The following is a 16,764-nucleotide window of genomic DNA, read 5'->3' as shown; positions in this document are numbered from 1 at the left end:
CTTATCTTCTTGCAGCCATACAGGTTGCAGAACTCCTGGAAGACCTCCGCTTCGAAGGCTGGTCCTTGGTCCGTCAGCACTTGGTCCGGGTACCCGTGTGGGCGGCAGAAGTGCAGCTGGAAGGCTCTAGCTGCTGTTTGTGCTGTTAAGTCTTTGACGGGGACCACCACTAGGAATCGGGAGTAGTGATCCACGATGGTTAGGGCGTAGACATACCCGCTTCTGCTTGGAGCCAGTTTAACATGGTCCAGAGCGACCAGTTCCAGCGGCTGCCTGGTGATGATGGGCTGCAGGGGAGTCCTCTGGCTGGCACGGTCCCTTCTTCTTAGATTGCACGGGCTACAGTCTCTACACCACTTCTCAATGGCTCCTCTCATGCCTATCCAGTAGAACCGTTCACGCAGCAGGAACTCCAGCTTCTTCCATCCGAAGTGCCCTGCCCCATTGTGGTAGGCCTCCAGCACCATAGCCGTGTCCCATCTCGGTACCACCACCTTCCAGATCAGCTCATGTGTCTGGGAATTGACCATTCTGCGGCACAACTTCTCCTTGTAGAGGAACAGTCTGCTCTTCTCCGTCCACAGTTGCTTGGTCTCTTCCGGAGCGTCTGGGTCTAGGCGGGCGTCAGCCTGGGTCAGCATCTCCTTCACCAGACGGACTGCGGGGTCACTGTCTTGCGTCTCCGCCCAGTTGTAGTGGGGTAAGGGGTTGAACGTAGCGGATTGCTGGCCCCTTACACGGTGGGAATACTGGGTAATCCCATGACGGTGAAACGCAGGGAGTTCGATCTCTTCCAATTCTTCCGGATCCTCCCCTTCATCCGGTAGGTTTGGCATTCTGGACAGGGCGTCCGCGTTGGTATTGGAGCGTCCTGCCCGGTATTTGATTGTGAGCTCAAAATTGGACAGGCGGGCCATCCATCTCTGCTCCAGGGCACCCAGTCTTGCAGTGTCCAGGTGTGTCAATGGGTTGTTGTCCGTGTACACGGTGAACCTGGAAGAGGCAAGGTAATGCTTGAAACGTTCGGTTACTGCCCACACCACTGCCAGGAACTCGAGCTTGAACGAGCTGTAATTCTCAGGGTTTCTTTCCGTGGGTCGCAGTTTTCGGCTGGCGTAAGCAATCACCCGTTCTCTCCCCTGCTGGATCTGGGACAGTACGGCTCCTAGCCCGATGCTGCTTGCGTCCGTGTAGAGGATAAAGGGCTGGCTGTAATCAGGGTACGCCAGGATTTCATCCCCCGTGAGGGCCATCTTCAGCTGGCGGAAGGACTCTTCTTCCAGCTTTTCCCATTTGAAGGGTGGCTTCTGGTTTTTGGCCTTCCTGGACTGGCCTATCAGGAGGTCCTGCATATGAGCTGCCTTCTTGGTAAAACCGGGAATGAATCTTCGGTAGTAGCCTACCAACCCGAAGAACTGCCGCACTTCCTTTATGCTGGATGGTCTTGGCCAGTCCTTGATCACGGTGATCTTGTCAGGGTCGGGAGCCACTCCGTCAGCACTCACCACGTGTCCCAGGTACTGTACCTTTGGCTTCAGTAGATGACACTTTGAGGGTTTTACCTTTAGGCCATAGTTCGCCAGGGCTTCAAACACTTCTGTCAGGTGTTCCAGATGGTCCTCATAGGTCTTGGAATAGACGATGACGTCGTACAGGTATAATAGGACCGTCTCGAAGTTCCGGTGTCCCAGACTGCATTCCATCAACCGTTGGAAGGTTCCTGGTGCGTTGCAGAGCCCCAACGGCATACAGTTAAATTCGCTGAGTCCCATCGGGGTGGTGAATGCGGTCTTCTCCCGGTCCGCCTCTGCTACAGGAACCTGCCAGTACCCGCTAGTGAGATCCAAAGTAGAGAAGAAGTTAGCAGATTTTAAGGCAGCTAAGGACTCTTCTATCCTTGGTAACGGGTACGCATCTTTGTGTGTGATACGGTTGACCTTCCTGTAGTCTACACACATTCTCATGGTGTTGTCTTTCTTTTTCACTAAGACTAGTGGAGCTGCCCAGGGGCTACAGCTGTCCCTAATTACCCCAGCCTCCTTCATGTCTTTTAGCATCCCCTTGGCGTGTTGATAGTGTGCAGGGGGTACGGGTCGATATCTCTCCTTTATGGGAGGATGGTCTCCCTTTGGGATGTGATGTTCTACCCCCTTTACTTGCCCAAAGTCTAACGGGTGTTTGCTAAACACTCTCTCGTACTCTTGAACCACCCGATAGACTCCCTGTTTTTGGTGTGAGGGAGTGGAGTCAGTACCCAAATGTAGTTGCTGACACCAATCCTCCATTATTTTCGTAGAGCCGTTACCTTCCTCCGGGTGAGATGGAGGCAAGGGTTCCACAGACTGTATAGAATTTTGGTTGATAGTATATAATTTGGCTAGCGTAGCATACCGGGGCAGGTATACTTCCCTTTTCCCGATATTTATTATACGAACGGGCACCCTCCCATGGCGTACATCGACCACCCCCCGTGCTGTCAAAATGGTGGGCCTACTGTCTGAGTAGACGGGTTCTACCATTGCTTGGTAGTCTCTACCTCTTAGACCAATAGCTGCCCGGCACCAAATCGTCATCTCACTTTTTGGGGGCATGGCAATAGGGAACGGGTCACACATTCTCACGCTACCTATCTCACCACCAGATAGTTCCACCTGTTGCCGCTTCATCAGTGCCCGGATCTCTTTTTGGAGCACACGCTGCTGGCTGGAACTGGCGTTCTTGGCAACCTGTTGCAAAATAAGAATCACCTCTGCAAGACAGTTTTCGATTACATTAGTACCTAGGGTTATTTTTGGGTGACTCGCGACGGTCAATGTCCACAATGATAAGTCCTTGTGCCGGCAGTTCAACTTTACCGACCTTGATGGTCACTTCCTTAAATCCTATCTGTGGCACGGGCTGACCATTGCTGGCTATAATGCTCAGGTTGTCATCTGGGTAGCGGGTTATGTCCGAGTCATTCCAGTACCGCTTGAAGAGCACGTACGGGATGGTGGTGACCTGTGACCCGGTGTCTAGTAGGGCACTCATAGGAATGCCATCCAGTACAACAGGCAAGACCGGACGTCCCCCTACGTATTTGTCACGCCAGTTTGATGGGCCTGATGATCTTATGCCTGGGGGTTGGCCCTCTACCCCAGGTTGTGCCCATTTAAATGACAGTACCTTGCCATATGTCCGGGTTGATTGCAGCGGCGGCAGATGGGTCGTCCGTCCTCGTTGTATCTGTCGCTGGGTCTTCCTCTGGCCGGTGGGGTCCTCCTCAGTCGGCACCACTGGACGTCCTCCGGTCTGGATGCCAGCTGGATCTTTTCTGGAGAAGAGACCTGTAAAGACTGCACAGTTCTGGTTAGCGCGGCAACGCTTTTAGTCAGCTCTTGGACCTGGTGGTGCAGGTCTGTTGCCGGGTCATTGTTCAAAGCCTGCGCATCAGCTCCCACAGGACCTGCAGACAAGGGCGCCGTCTCCTGGTGGTAAGTGATAGCAGGGCGCCTGTGGTTCACAGCGCCACCTGGTGCCGGTTCTCGGAGCACCCGGATGGCTCTGTCCTTGAACTGTGCAAAGTCCAGGTCAGGGTCCTGTAAGGCCATTGCCCTCAACTGGGTTCGGTGGGCATTGCACAGTAGACCCTCAATAAATTGTTCAGTCAACAGCTTGTCTTCATTTCCCATGCTGTCAGGGTCTGACTGCTTAATGGCTCTCAGGGCCTCTTGTAGGTTTAGGGCATAGTCTCTTATACTTTCATGTGCCCGTTGTTTGCACCTGTAAAATCTGTGCTTTATTTCGGCTGAGGTTCGGGTATCAAATGTGTCTTTCAGCCGGGCTAGTATCTCTCTGACAGTCCTCTTCTTCCCAGGTGACCAGGACTTTACCTCCCTTTGGGCTTCCCCGATTAACTGGGCCACCAGAATGCTCACTTTTTGCTCTTCTGTGAGGGGGTATACCTGGAAGAGGCTATCAAGTCTTTCCCTAAAGTCACTCAGGGTATGTGACTCCCCTGAGTACTGGGGTAGCCAGGTTGCCCCCAGGATATAGGGCATGGTGAAGGGCATGACTGCACCAGCGTTTGCGCTGGCGGCCGGTGTGGCGGTGGAGCTCCCCTCGGTGTCCGACATCCTCCTTCCCCCCTAGTGGACCGTAGCCTAAATTGCGATGCTCTTCTTCCGTAGGCCGCGGCTCCGCAGTCGATCGTTGGGGTTGAGGACCTGGCGTCGCGCTCCGATGACGTCAGCGTCGCTCTTCCTTCCTTCCAGGACCTTACGCAGCGTCGGAGCGTGGGGCGGAGCGTGGGGCGGAGCTTCGGATCTCGCTCTCTTTCGGCGTCCACGCCCCTCTTCTTCCCGCGCGGCGTCCCGAAGATGGCGTCCGAAGGCGGGAAGCAGCTGCGGATGGCGGGAAAAAGGCAGAAGACGGCGGGAAACGGTCCAAGATGGCGTCTGATGGCGGGAATCGGCTCCGGATGGTGGGAAACGACTCCGGACGGCGGGAAACTTTACCACAGGTAAGTTCAAAAGTCTTTTTCAGGCACGCAGTACCCGGTGGTTGCGGGCACGAAATCTTGCCGACTACGCCAAAGTTGACGCGCCCCCTGGGCCTGTGCTGTGCATGGGGATACCCGGAGCCGGATCGCTGGGGATTGTAGTCCTCCGTGGCGGTGACCCGGTCCGTGCCCAGGGCGGTCAAACCAGTGGCAGTCTATTGGTGTTATAATAAATGTCCGACTACGCCACCCGTGGATTGCGGTCAGTGGGGACCGCCGCTACGCTGCCGACCGCTGAGGCTGATGTTGTTTGCGCAGCCGAGTATGGGATAACTCCCCACGGGAGAAGTATTGCCTCAGGGCAGCTAAAGTGGATGATGGGAGTGATGGTATGAGCGTCCCAGTAGTAATGGTTCTGGTGCGGCAAGGAATCACAGAGACGTGTGGTGCAGTTCAGGGTCTTTACTGATGGTATAAAGCAGACCCTCCCGGGAGTACTGGTTAGCAGTAGGGGCCTGGTCAGTCTATGAGCAAGCATGATCTCCCCTGGCCAGGTGGAGTTGTAGGCCTCCCCGACTATCTGCACTCTTTCCTGGCGACCTTGCTCTATGCGGGTAGAAGTAGCCCACGTCCCTGAGTATACCGTGTGGTGCTCACACGTATGGCCGGTGACTTGGGGCCTTCCGTTAGCCTTCGCTTCACGATGGCGGTGCTGGTCCCTTGCTTGTGACCGTGCCTTCAGGTTTCTAAGGCCAGAGGACATGGATTCCACTGCCGATTGGATTCTGCTGCTGGACCTGGATGTCCCCACAGCCTCGGACTCCGTGTCCGGTATTAGTGTCTTCAGCCAAGGCGAGCTCTCTAGCTTCCAGCCTCTGGCACTCGCTCCTGCTCCTACAGAGCTCCTGTTGTCACTTTCCCTCTCCAGGCTCTGACTGCTCTGCTTGTTCTGCAGGCTCTGTCTAACTTAATCCCGCCCCAGACCCAGTTTATAAGGGCAGATTCCTCCCCTCCCAGGTTTGGGTGGGCCGTGTTGCATGCTTAGGGCTCCTGACCAGAGAAACCTCCCACTTGCTCTCAGACATAATATCTCTATTATTGTGGTAACCAGACCCCTGGGGTGCCACAATAGCCATGTGGGTTGTGGTCATTACAGTGATTGGCTGGCCGCACAGCGTCATCAGGTGTATATCAGGACTGGCGCCGCCATGCTCGTCACTCCGGATCAGACAGTGTAGGGAGAGGAGCTGCTGTGTCAGGGAGAGATTTAATCGTGTATTAGGTAGTGTAGGGAGAAAAACCGTACATTACACATATCCATCTTAACAAACAGTCCTTTTGAGGACTAACTAATCCATCTGCAGAAATATCAGGCAGGCAGTGTATATAGCAGACTGCAGTGCACATAGCACAAAAGGCTCCATTCCAGTTCTGTTGGCTGCTGCTGTTAGATATTTCTGGAAATAGGCCCAGGTCTCAGGGGCCAGGAATAATTTTTTTTGCATCTTAATCCTCATTATTTGCTTAAAAAGCAATCCAGAGAACACAGTTTTTCTGCGCCATTAGCTTGTTGGCACTGCAGAATACAGCCAGGTCCTTTCCATATTACAGCGCTAAAAATCCTTCTATTGAAAACTGTGTTTTCTCCATCACACAGATTACATACATTTCTGGCCTCCATTAAAAAAATTTTTCAGTGTGTCAGCAAAGTTTTTGACACTGGTTTGCTGTTCAAAACAGTTACCTACAGGTCAGGTATTTAAAACTGTGTTTTCTTCGTCACACGGATTACATATACGTTTTCAGAAAATACTGCCATTTCTGGCCTCCATTAAAAAAATGTCAGTGTGTCAGTGAAGCAATTGACACCAGATTGCTGTTCAAAACAGTTACCTACAGGCCAGGTATTTAAGACTGTTTTCCCCGTCACACGGCTCACATATACGTTGTCACAAAATACTGCCATTTCTGGCCTCCATTAAATTTTTTTTTCAGTGTGTCAGCAAAGTTTTTGACACTGGTTTGCTGTTTAAAACAGTTACCTACAGGCCAGGTATTGAAAACTGCGTTTTCTCCGTCATACGGATTACATACACGTTTTCAGAAAATACTGGCATTTCTGGCCTCCATTAAAAAAATTTCAGTGTGTCAGTGAAGCAATTGACACCAGATTGCTGTTCAAAATAGTTACCTACAGGCCAGGTATTTAAAACTGTGTTTTCTCCATCACACGGCTCACATATACGTTGTCAGAAGATACTGCCATTTCTGGCCTCCATTAAACATTTCTTTCAGTGTGTCAGTGAAGCAATACACAGCAGTTTGCTGGTCAAACTACTTACCTACAGGCCAGGTATTTAAAACTCTGTTTTTTCCGTCACACGGATAACATATAAATTCGCTCCAAACTCAGTCATTTGTAGTGAGCGTGGAAGATACAGCCCTCCATTTAAAATGGGCAAGGCACGTGGCAAGGGACGGGGAACTGGACGTGATGGTAATGGTGCATGCAGAGGCCGGGGACAAGGCCATGGGCAAGCCGAAATTGTGCCACAACAAACACCCACATCTTCTCGCTTGACCTTCCTGTCCCAATTCCTAGGGGACCGCAGCACACCACTATTGAACCCAGAGCAGTGTCAAAAGGTTGTTGGTTGGATAGCGGATAATGCTTCCAGTCACTTTGCCACCACCACTACCACCCTGTCTTCCACACGGTCAAGTCTCAGTAGCCGTGAGCTGTTCACTTTTCCATTTATAGTTTCGGGCCTCTCGCCCGGTCCACTTGAAGCGGGGCAAGAGGAGATCGCGTGTAGCGATGTCCAAATATTTGAGCAGCCACAGTCACATGAAGACGACGGTGGGAAAGTGTCACAAGAGGTGGATGATGATGAGACACAATTGCCAGAAAGTCAGGAGGAGGACCAGGGTGCGGAAGTGGAAGATGAGGTGGTGGATGATATAGTAACTGACCCAACCTGGCAGGAGGACATGCAGAGCGAGGACAGCAGCACACAGGGGGAGGGAGGCAGAGCACCCCAACAGGCAGGAAGAAGCATTGTGGTGGCCGTAGACAGATAGCAGGCAACCGTTCCCCGTAACACCAACACGAAGGAAGTTGCCAGTACAACTGTTAGGTCTTCCCGAGTCTGGTTGTTTTTTAAAGACTCTGCCGATAACCCCAAAAAGGCCATTTGCACCACCTGGCAGGCCAGCATCAGCAGGGGTGGCAAAACGACCAGCCTGACCACCACCAGCATGATCAGGCACATGGCAGCAAAGCACCTGACTTTGTGGGCCGAACCCCAGGGTCCAGGAACAGTGTCTGCGGGTGGCACCATTGCTTCTTCACCTGTTGTGCATGCAAGCCAATCCCCTGACAATGGTGCATGCAAAGATGCCTCCTGCCCTGCACCTGTCATTGCACACTCTCAAGTAGCAGCATCAGGAAGCACATCCATGTCCTTGTCCCAGCGCAGCGTACAGTTGTCCATACCCCTGTCCTTGGAACGCAAGCGCAAATATGCAGCCACCGCCCCACAGGCCACACTACTAAATTCTCACATTGCACGACTGCTTGCGCTCGAAATGTTGCCTTTTAGGCTCGTGGAGATGGAACAATCCGCAACCTGATGGAGGCAGCCGTCCATCGGTTCTCGGTCCACAGCCGCCACTATTTCTCCCGGTGTGCCGTCCCCGAATTACACAAGCACGTGTCCCAAAACATTAGCTGTGCTCTCAACAACGCAGTTACCGGTAAAGTCCACCTAACCACGGACACGTGGACAAGTGCTTGTGGGTAGGGACAGTACATCTTGCTGATGGCACACTGGGTTAACATAGTGGAAGCCGGGACCCAGTCGGACATTGGGACGGAACACGTCCTCCCGACGCGAAGGATTGCAGGCCCTAGTTCAATCAGGGTTGCCCCCACGGTCTACAGCTCCTGCACCTCAGCCTCCTCCTCCTCTTCAGCCTCCATCTCCGAAATGACCACATCAGTCACAAGCTGGAAGTACTGCAGCACTGCCTCGGCCAAGCGGCAATAGGCTATGCTGAAGCTAATATGCTTAGGTGAAAACCACACAATGTTGAAGAGTTGTGGACAGCTCTGAAAGAGCAGGCAGATCTGTGGCTCACACTGCTGAACCTACAGCCAGGCATGGTCGTATGTGACAATGGCCGGAACCTGGTGGCGGCTCTGAGGCGAAACAAGCTCACACACGTACCATGCCTGGCCCAGGTGCTTAACCTCGTGGTTCAGCGGTTTCTCAAATTCTACCCGGAGCTGCCGGATCTTCTTGTTAAAGTACGCCGCCTGTATGCCCATTTTAGAAAGTCACCTACAGCTTCCGCCGCCCTTGCCGTGTTTCAGCAGCGTTTGCAGCTTCCGGCTCACAGACTGGTGTGTGATGTCCCCACGCGTTGGAACTTTACACTGCAGATGTTGTGAAGGATTTGTGAGCAGAAGAGGGCAGTTGTTCAGTACCAGCATCAACAAGGCAGCCGCTATTCAGTTCAGACTCCACACATAAGACCTCAGGAGTGGACATGGATGTCAGACATATGTACCATCCTCCAAAACTTTGAGGACTCCACCAAGATGGTGAGCGGCGATGATGCCATAATTAGCATCACCATCCCGCTTCTCTGATCAAAGAGGATGCATTACAGGCGGAGCACAATGAGATGGAGCAAGGAACCATACAGGGTGATTACACACAGCCAAGCCTCATCTCATCCCAACGTGGATTGGGTGACAATGAGGAAGAGTAGGAGGAAGAGGAGGAAGGACAGAAGCTAGTTTTATGCACTATAGACGGTACTACCTGCATAGCTGTCATACCGTCTGTTCAGCGTGGATGGTCAGAGGACAAAGAGGAGGAGAAGGAGGAGGAGAGCATGGTCAGTCATCCTCTTGGAGAGGACACGGATGTCTTGCCTGTTAGTAGTCTGGCACGCATGGCCGAGTTTATGTTACGTTTAGTGTTGAGCCACCCCCATAGTGTTCGGGTTCGGTTCGTCGAACACCGGGATGTTCGAGGAAATGTTCGTCGAACACCTTAGAACACCGTCGAACACCGTCGAACACCGTTAAAACCAATGGCAGGCAAACAAAAACACATAGAAACACATAGAAAACACCTTCAAAGGTGTCCAAAAGCTGACAAACTGCTCTGAAGACACTCTCTTTAAAAAAGCCGGCCGGCAATTCAGCAACGGCATACATCGGTACCCGACAATTTAGACAAGAAGGAATAGAGCATCACACATAGATTAGCTAGATAAAAACATGTCAGTCACATATATAAGAAGTACAGTGATAGTGTTGGTTACTGTACTTGTCATTTAGTGCTAAAGGATTTATTAAAAAAAATATTAGTGTTTTCATGCACCGTCTCTTTAAAAAAGCCGGCCGGCAATTCAGCATCGGTACCCGACAATTTATAACAGAAAGAATAGAGCATCACACATAGATTAGATAGATAGAAACATGTCTGTCACATTTTTAAGAAGTACAGTGATAGTGTTGATTACTGTACTTGTTATTTAGTGTTAAAATAAAGGATTTATTAAAAAAAAAATTGGCGTGGGGTTCCCCGTAATTTTAGTCTCTAGCGGAGGTTAAGCAGATGGCTGGGGCAGATGTTTGAAGCCTGGGAAGGGGGTAGTACCCACGGAGCTTCCCAGGCTTCTAATATCAGCCCCCAGCTGAATACCAAGCCTTTACTAGCTATTAAAATGGGGGACCCCCAAAAAAATGACGTGGGGTCCCCCCTATTTTAATAGCTTGCAAAGGCTAGGCAGACAGCTGGGGGCTGATAATAATAGCCCAGGAAGGGTGCCATGAATATTAGCCCCCTCCCAGGCTAGAAACACCAGCCGTCAGGCGCCCCAGAAATGGCGCATCCATAGGATGTGCCAATTCTGGCACTTAGCCTCGCTCTTCCCACTGCCCTGTAGCGGTGGCAGTGGGGTAATAGGGTTGGGGTTGATGTCAACTTATAATGCCAGCTGACATCAAGCCCAGGTTAGTAATGGAGAGGTGTCTATAAGACACCCCCAATTACTAACCCCATAGTCAAAGTTACAAAAAAACACAAACACCCAGAATAAAGTCCTTTAATTGAAATAAACACACAATTCTTTATTGTTCTTGTAGCATCGACATCTCTGCCCCGTACTAGGCAGAGACGCCGTCCCTCTCACCTCCCCGCTCCTGGCGCGGCGTCCTCCAGCGCTTCTCTCCCCGCTGCTTCCGGCACGTGCTCCTTCCCCGGCAGTGTGTTTAGGGCACGCGCGCGCGCGCTCCCCCTCTCTTAAAGGGACCGCGCGCGCTGTCCTAAGGAGTCCCTGGCCAATTGCCGGAGGACCTCCCATATATATGGCACCTCCTCCAAAATGGAGGTGCCCGAGCAATGTTGTTGCAAAGCCTTCACTCTGCTTCAGCCCTCAGGTCCCGTTACCAGTTACCTGCCAGTCACCTGCCAGATTCCTGCCTGTTACCTGCCAGTGACCTGCCAGACTCCTGCTTGATACCTTCCTGATATCCGCTTACCTGCTTGCAAGCCTGCGGTCTGACGTCTGCCTTCCGACACCTGTCAGTCTGTCTATGGACCAGCCTGCCCGCTCACCTGGGAGCGCTCACCTACTACCTGTCTGCTAGCCTACCTGGAGGCTCCGCCGTCACGTGCTGTGACCACCTGCCTGTCCAGAGACTCTTGCCCGCTCACCTGGGAGCGCTCACCTGCTACCTGCCTGCTAGCCTACCTGGAGGCTCCGCCGTCACGTGCTGTGACCACCTGCCTGTCCAGAGACTCTTGCCCGCTCACCTGGGAGCGTCCACCTGCTACCTGCCTGCTAGCCTACCTGGAGGCTCCGCCATCACGTGCTGTGACCACCTGCCTGTCCAGAGACTCTTGCCCGCTCACCAGGGAGCGTCCACCTGCTACCTGCCTGCTAGCCTACCTGGAGGCTCTGCCGTCACTTGCCGTGACCACCCGCCTGTCAAGAGACTGTCCCCGTCACTTACCGTGACCTCCTGCCCTTCTACCCAGAGACTGTCCCCATCACTAGCCGTGACTACTTGCCCGCCTTCCCTGGGAGCCACCCGCTTCCTTACAAGGACTGCCCCCTTGTATAGTTGCTCAGAGGTTCCACCTCCCAGACCCGTTACAGTTTGCTCGGGCCATGGAACCCGGTGGTCCCCAGATCTCCGATCTGCACCAGGAAGTCTTACGTCAGAAAACTCAGCAGGAGGTGGTACTGTCCTATCTATGGTCCGTTAAATCTCGTCTAGGCGCATTGTGTGACTCGTCTTTGTCTACCTCTGGTCCAGCCGTGCCCATTCCTGCGGTACCGCAATCCAGTCCCTTCATGGTACCCGACTATGGACCTCGGCTTCGGGCACCTCCACGCTTTGCCGGCGAACCTACTTTAGCTCGGGGTTTCATAAACCAGTGCACCCTGCACTTTGAGCTATTGGCATACCAGTTAATCTCCGACCGGGCTAAGGTGGCCTTCATCATGTCCCATCTCACTGGGGAGGCACTGGCATGGCTAAATCCCCTGTGGAAGAGAGGGGATCCCCTGGTGTCCGACCTGCCATCTTTCCTCGATGCTTTCCGGAAAGTCTTCGATGAACCTGGACGGAAAACCTCTTCTGCCTCTTCTCTGCTATGTCTCCGCCAAGGGAGTCTCACCGTGGGCCAATATGCCATACGGTTCCGCACCCTCGCAACTGAGCTTGCCTGGGAAAATGAGGCTCTGGTGTCCATCTTCTGGGAGGGTCTTTCCGGTCGGATTAAGGACGAGTTAGCTGGTCGGGACATTCCTACCACTCTGGATGAACTGGTGTCACTAGCTACCCGGATTGGCATCCGGTTCCAAGAACGTGCCAAAGAGACTGCCTGGGAGAAAGACATTTCTTGCTCTGCTCCTACTTCCCTGAGACCTGCCTCTCAACCAGTCACTCCGTGGGCGCTCTCGCCTGAACCTATGCAGATCGACCAGACCAAGATGGTCAGATCTCGCCAAGAATCTCGACGAGCCGAGGGAAGCTGTTTCTATTGTGGCAGTATGGAGCACTTCATCCGTTCCTGCCCGGAAAAGCCGGGAAACGCCAGTGTCTAGGACCGCTCGGAGAGGTCGTCCTAGACAAAAGTAAGCCCTCTCCGTCTCTGACTTTACCGGTCTCTATTGCTTGGGGAGAAAACCGTCACTTTGAACTCGCCCACCTGGATTCTGGAGCTGCTGGAAACCTCATCTCCCAGTCTCTGGTAGAGAGATACCGTATTCCCACCAAGTCCCTGGCTGAACCATTGTCAGTCGCCTCCGTGGATGGAAGACTTCTCTCGGAGACCATCCTGCTCCTCACTGAACCCATAACCCTGCAGGTGGGAATGCTGCACTCTGAGGAAATCTCATTCCATGTGCTGTCCGGACTTTCTCACTCCCTGTTGCTAGGTCTACCTTTGCTCCAGACACACGAACACGTATTGAACTGGCGATCCGGTGAAGTACTCCGATGGGGTCCAGACTGCCATAGGACCTGCCTGGTTCCGGTCCGCCCAGCTCGCCCTTCGCCTACTCCAGCTAATTTACCAGGTCTCCCGGCTCCTTACTGGCCCTATGCGGACGTCTTCGGTAAGAAGGAAGCAGAGACGTTGCCACCCCATAGGCCATATGACTGCCCGATCGACCGGGTAGCTGGCACCACTCCTCCCCGTGGGCGTATCTACCCGTTGTCTGCAGCCGAGACCCGGGCCATGTCTGAGTACATTGAAGAGAATCTGGCTGAGGATTTATACGAAAATCTACCTCCCCGGCTGGAGCCGGATTCTTCTTTGTCAAAAAGAAAGACGGCTCGCTACGTCCCTGTATTGACTACAGAGGACTCAATCTCATCACAGTAAAAAACAAATACCCCCTGCCGCTCATCTCCGAATTGTTTGACCGTCTCAAGGGCGCCAGGATCTTCTCCAAGCTGGATCTACGAGGAGCATATAACCTGGTCCGTATCCGTCAAGGAGACGAGTGGAAGACGGCATTCAATACCCGGGACGGTCACTATGAGTACCTTGTGATGCCCTTCGGTCTCTGTAATACTCCCGCTGTCATTCAAGAACTAGTCAACGACATCTTCCGTGACCTCCTGTACTCCTGCGTAGTGGTATACCTGGACGATATCTTGGTCTTCTCTCCGGATCTCCCCACACACCGAAGGGATGTTCGTCAGGTCCTGCTTAGGCTTCGATAGAACCACCTCTATGCCAAATAGGAGAAGTGCCTCTTCGATCAGACCTCCCTACCGTTCTTGGGCTATGTCATCTCCCAGACAGGTCTGCAAATGGATCCCGAGAAGCTCTCTTCGGTTCTAAAATGGCCTCGTCCTGAAGGTTTGAAGGCGATACAGCGATTCCTGGGCTTCGCTAATTACTATCGTCTTTTCATCCCACACTTCTCGTCTCGGACTGCTCCCATATCTGCACTTACCCGTAAGGGGGCTAATCCCAGGACATGGTCGCCTGAAGCCGAGGAGGCCTTCCTTTCCTTAAAGAAAGCCTTCGCCTCTGCTCCCGTCCTGCACCGTCCAGACTGTAATAAACAATTCTACCTGGAGGTTGATGCCTCCTCCTCCGGAGCCGGAGCGGTACTCACCCAAAAATCTTCTACCGGGAGAATGGTAACCTGCGGCTTCTTCTCCAAAATCTTCTCCTCGTCTGAGCGCAACTACTCCATAGGAGACCGTGAATTGCTAGCCATCAAATTGGCACTGGGGGAGTGGCGCTATCTGCTTGAAGGGGCCCTCTACCCGGTAATTATCTACACGGATCACAAAAACCTGGCATATCTCCAAAATGCCCAGAGACTCAATCCTCGCCAGGCCCAGTGGTCGTTGTTTTTTTCCCGCTTCGACTTCATTCTTCATTTCCGTCCGGCGGACAAGAACGTCAAAGCTGATGCCTTGTCCCAGTCCTTCCTGTCCTCTGATCAAGAGGAGGAGCCTACGCACATCATCAACTCCTCCAAGGTGATGAATGTGGCCCCCTTGGATCTGACTCGTCTCCCACCCGGTAAGACGTTTGTAGCTGTACCAGATAGGGAGAGGGTTCTTCGCTGGGGACATTCTTCTAAACTAGCTGGCCATGCTGGCCAAAAGAAGACCTTCCAACTCATTACCCGGCATTACTGGTGGCCTACCCTGCGTAAGGACGTGGTAGACTTCGTCGCGGCCTGCTCATCCTGTGCCCGTAACAAAGTTCCCAGACATCTACCAGCCGGCCATCTCCTGCCCCTTCCCGTACCTGCTGCTCCTTGGCAGCACATTGCTATGGACTTTATCACCGATTTTCCTATTTCTGCCGGTTGTACAGTCATTTGGGTTGTCGCTGAACGCTTTTCTAAGATGGCCCACTTCATTACCCTGCCTGGCCTCCCATCTGCACCCGAGCTGGCTAAAGACTTTATCCGCCACATCTTCCGTCTCCATGGCCTGCCCCTCCACATCGTGTCGGATCGTAGGGGTCAGTTCACCTCACGCTTCTGGAGAGCCACATGTAAGCTGCTAGACATCACCCTGGACATCTCCTCCGCTTACCACCCACAGTCCAATGGTCAAATGGAGCGGATCAATCAGATCCTGACCAGTTACCTCCGGCACTTCGTTAATGCACACCATTCGGACTGGGTGGATCTCCTACCATGGGCCGAGTTCTCTTACAATAATCATGAGAGCGAATCCTCTTCCAAATCCCCGTTCTTTATAGTCGGTGGCCAACATCCCCGGATTCCACTTCCTGTCTCCGTTTCTGTGGACAACCCTGCTGCGGAGTCTCTTGTCAGCGAATTTTCTACTATTTGGGTGAGTACCAGGTCCGCTCTTCTTCTGTCCTCTGAGCGGATGAAGAGATATGCTGATAAGAGACGTCTGGATCCGCCTCAATTCCATCCGGGAGACAAGGTTTGGCTCTCGTCCAAACATGTGCGGCTCAAAGTACCCTCCTTCAAGTTGGGCGCTCGATTCATCGGTCCCTTCGAAGTCCTTAGGCAAATTAACACTGTGGCCTACAAATTAAAACTCCCGGCCACCCTACGGATTCCCAACTCTTTCCACGTATCTCTCCTCAAACCCCTTGTCTTTAACTCTTTTTCCAATAATCCAGGTGCCCCTCCTGCTCCGGTTTCCGCTGATGATGTCTTTGAGGTAGAGAGTATTCTGGCCTCCAAGAGGGTAAGAGGAAAAACCTTTTTTCTGGTAGATTGGAAGGGGTTTGGTCCTGAGGAGAGAACTTGGGAACCCAGGGAGAACATCAACGCCCCGCTTCTCCTTGAAAAATTTCTTTCTGGCGAAAAAAAGAGGGGGCCTAAAGGGGGGGGTACTGTAGCATTGGCGTCTCTGCCCCATACTAGGCAGAGACGCCGTGCCTCTCACCTCCCCGCTCCTGGCGCGGCGTCCTCCAGCGCTTCTCTCCCCGCTGCTTCCGGCACGCGCTCCTTTCCCAGCAGTGTGCTTAGGGCGCGCGCGCGCTCCCCCTCTCTTAAAGGGACCGCGCGCGCCGTCCTAAGGAGTCCCCGGCCAATTGCCGGAGGACCTCCCATATATAAGGCACCTCCTCCAAAATGGAGGTGCCCGAGCAATGTTGTTGCAAAGCCTTCACTCTGCTTCAGCCCTCAGGTCCCATTACCAGTTGCCTGCCAGTCACCTGCCAGATTCCTGCCTGTTACCTGCCAGTGACCTGCCAGATTCCTGCTTGATACCTGCCTGATATCCGCTTACCTGCTTGCAAGCCTGCGGTCCGACGGTCTGCCTTCAGATACCTGTCAGTCTGTCTATGGACCAGCCTGCCCGCTCACCTGGGAGCGCTCACCTACTACCTGTCTGCTAGCCTACCTGGAGGCTCCGCCGTCACGTGCTGTAACCACCTGCCTGTCCAGAGATTCTTGCCCGCTCACCTGGGAGCGCTCACCTGCTACCTGCCTGCTAACCTACCTGGATGCTCCGCCGACACGTGCTGTGACCACCTGCCTGTCCAGAGACTCTTGCCCGCTCACCTGGGAGCGTCCACCTGCTACCTGCCTGCTAGCCTACCTGGAGGCTCCGCCGTCACGTGCCGTGACCACCTGCCTGTCCAGAGACTCTTGCCTGCTCACCTGGGAGCGCCCACCTGCTACCTGCCTGCTAGCCTACCTGGAGGCTCTGCCGTCACTTGCCGTGACCACCCGCCTGTCAAGAGACTGTCCCCATCACTTGCCGTGACCTCCTGCCCTTCTACCCAGAGACT

Source organism: Phyllobates terribilis, unplaced genomic scaffold (genome assembly GCF_046119375.1).
Source record: "Phyllobates terribilis strain yellow unplaced genomic scaffold, ASM4611937v1 Scaffold_11__3_contigs__length_659146591, whole genome shotgun sequence".
NCBI lineage: Eukaryota > Metazoa > Chordata > Amphibia > Anura > Dendrobatidae > Phyllobates > Phyllobates terribilis.
This window is presented reverse-complemented; position numbering follows the sequence as displayed.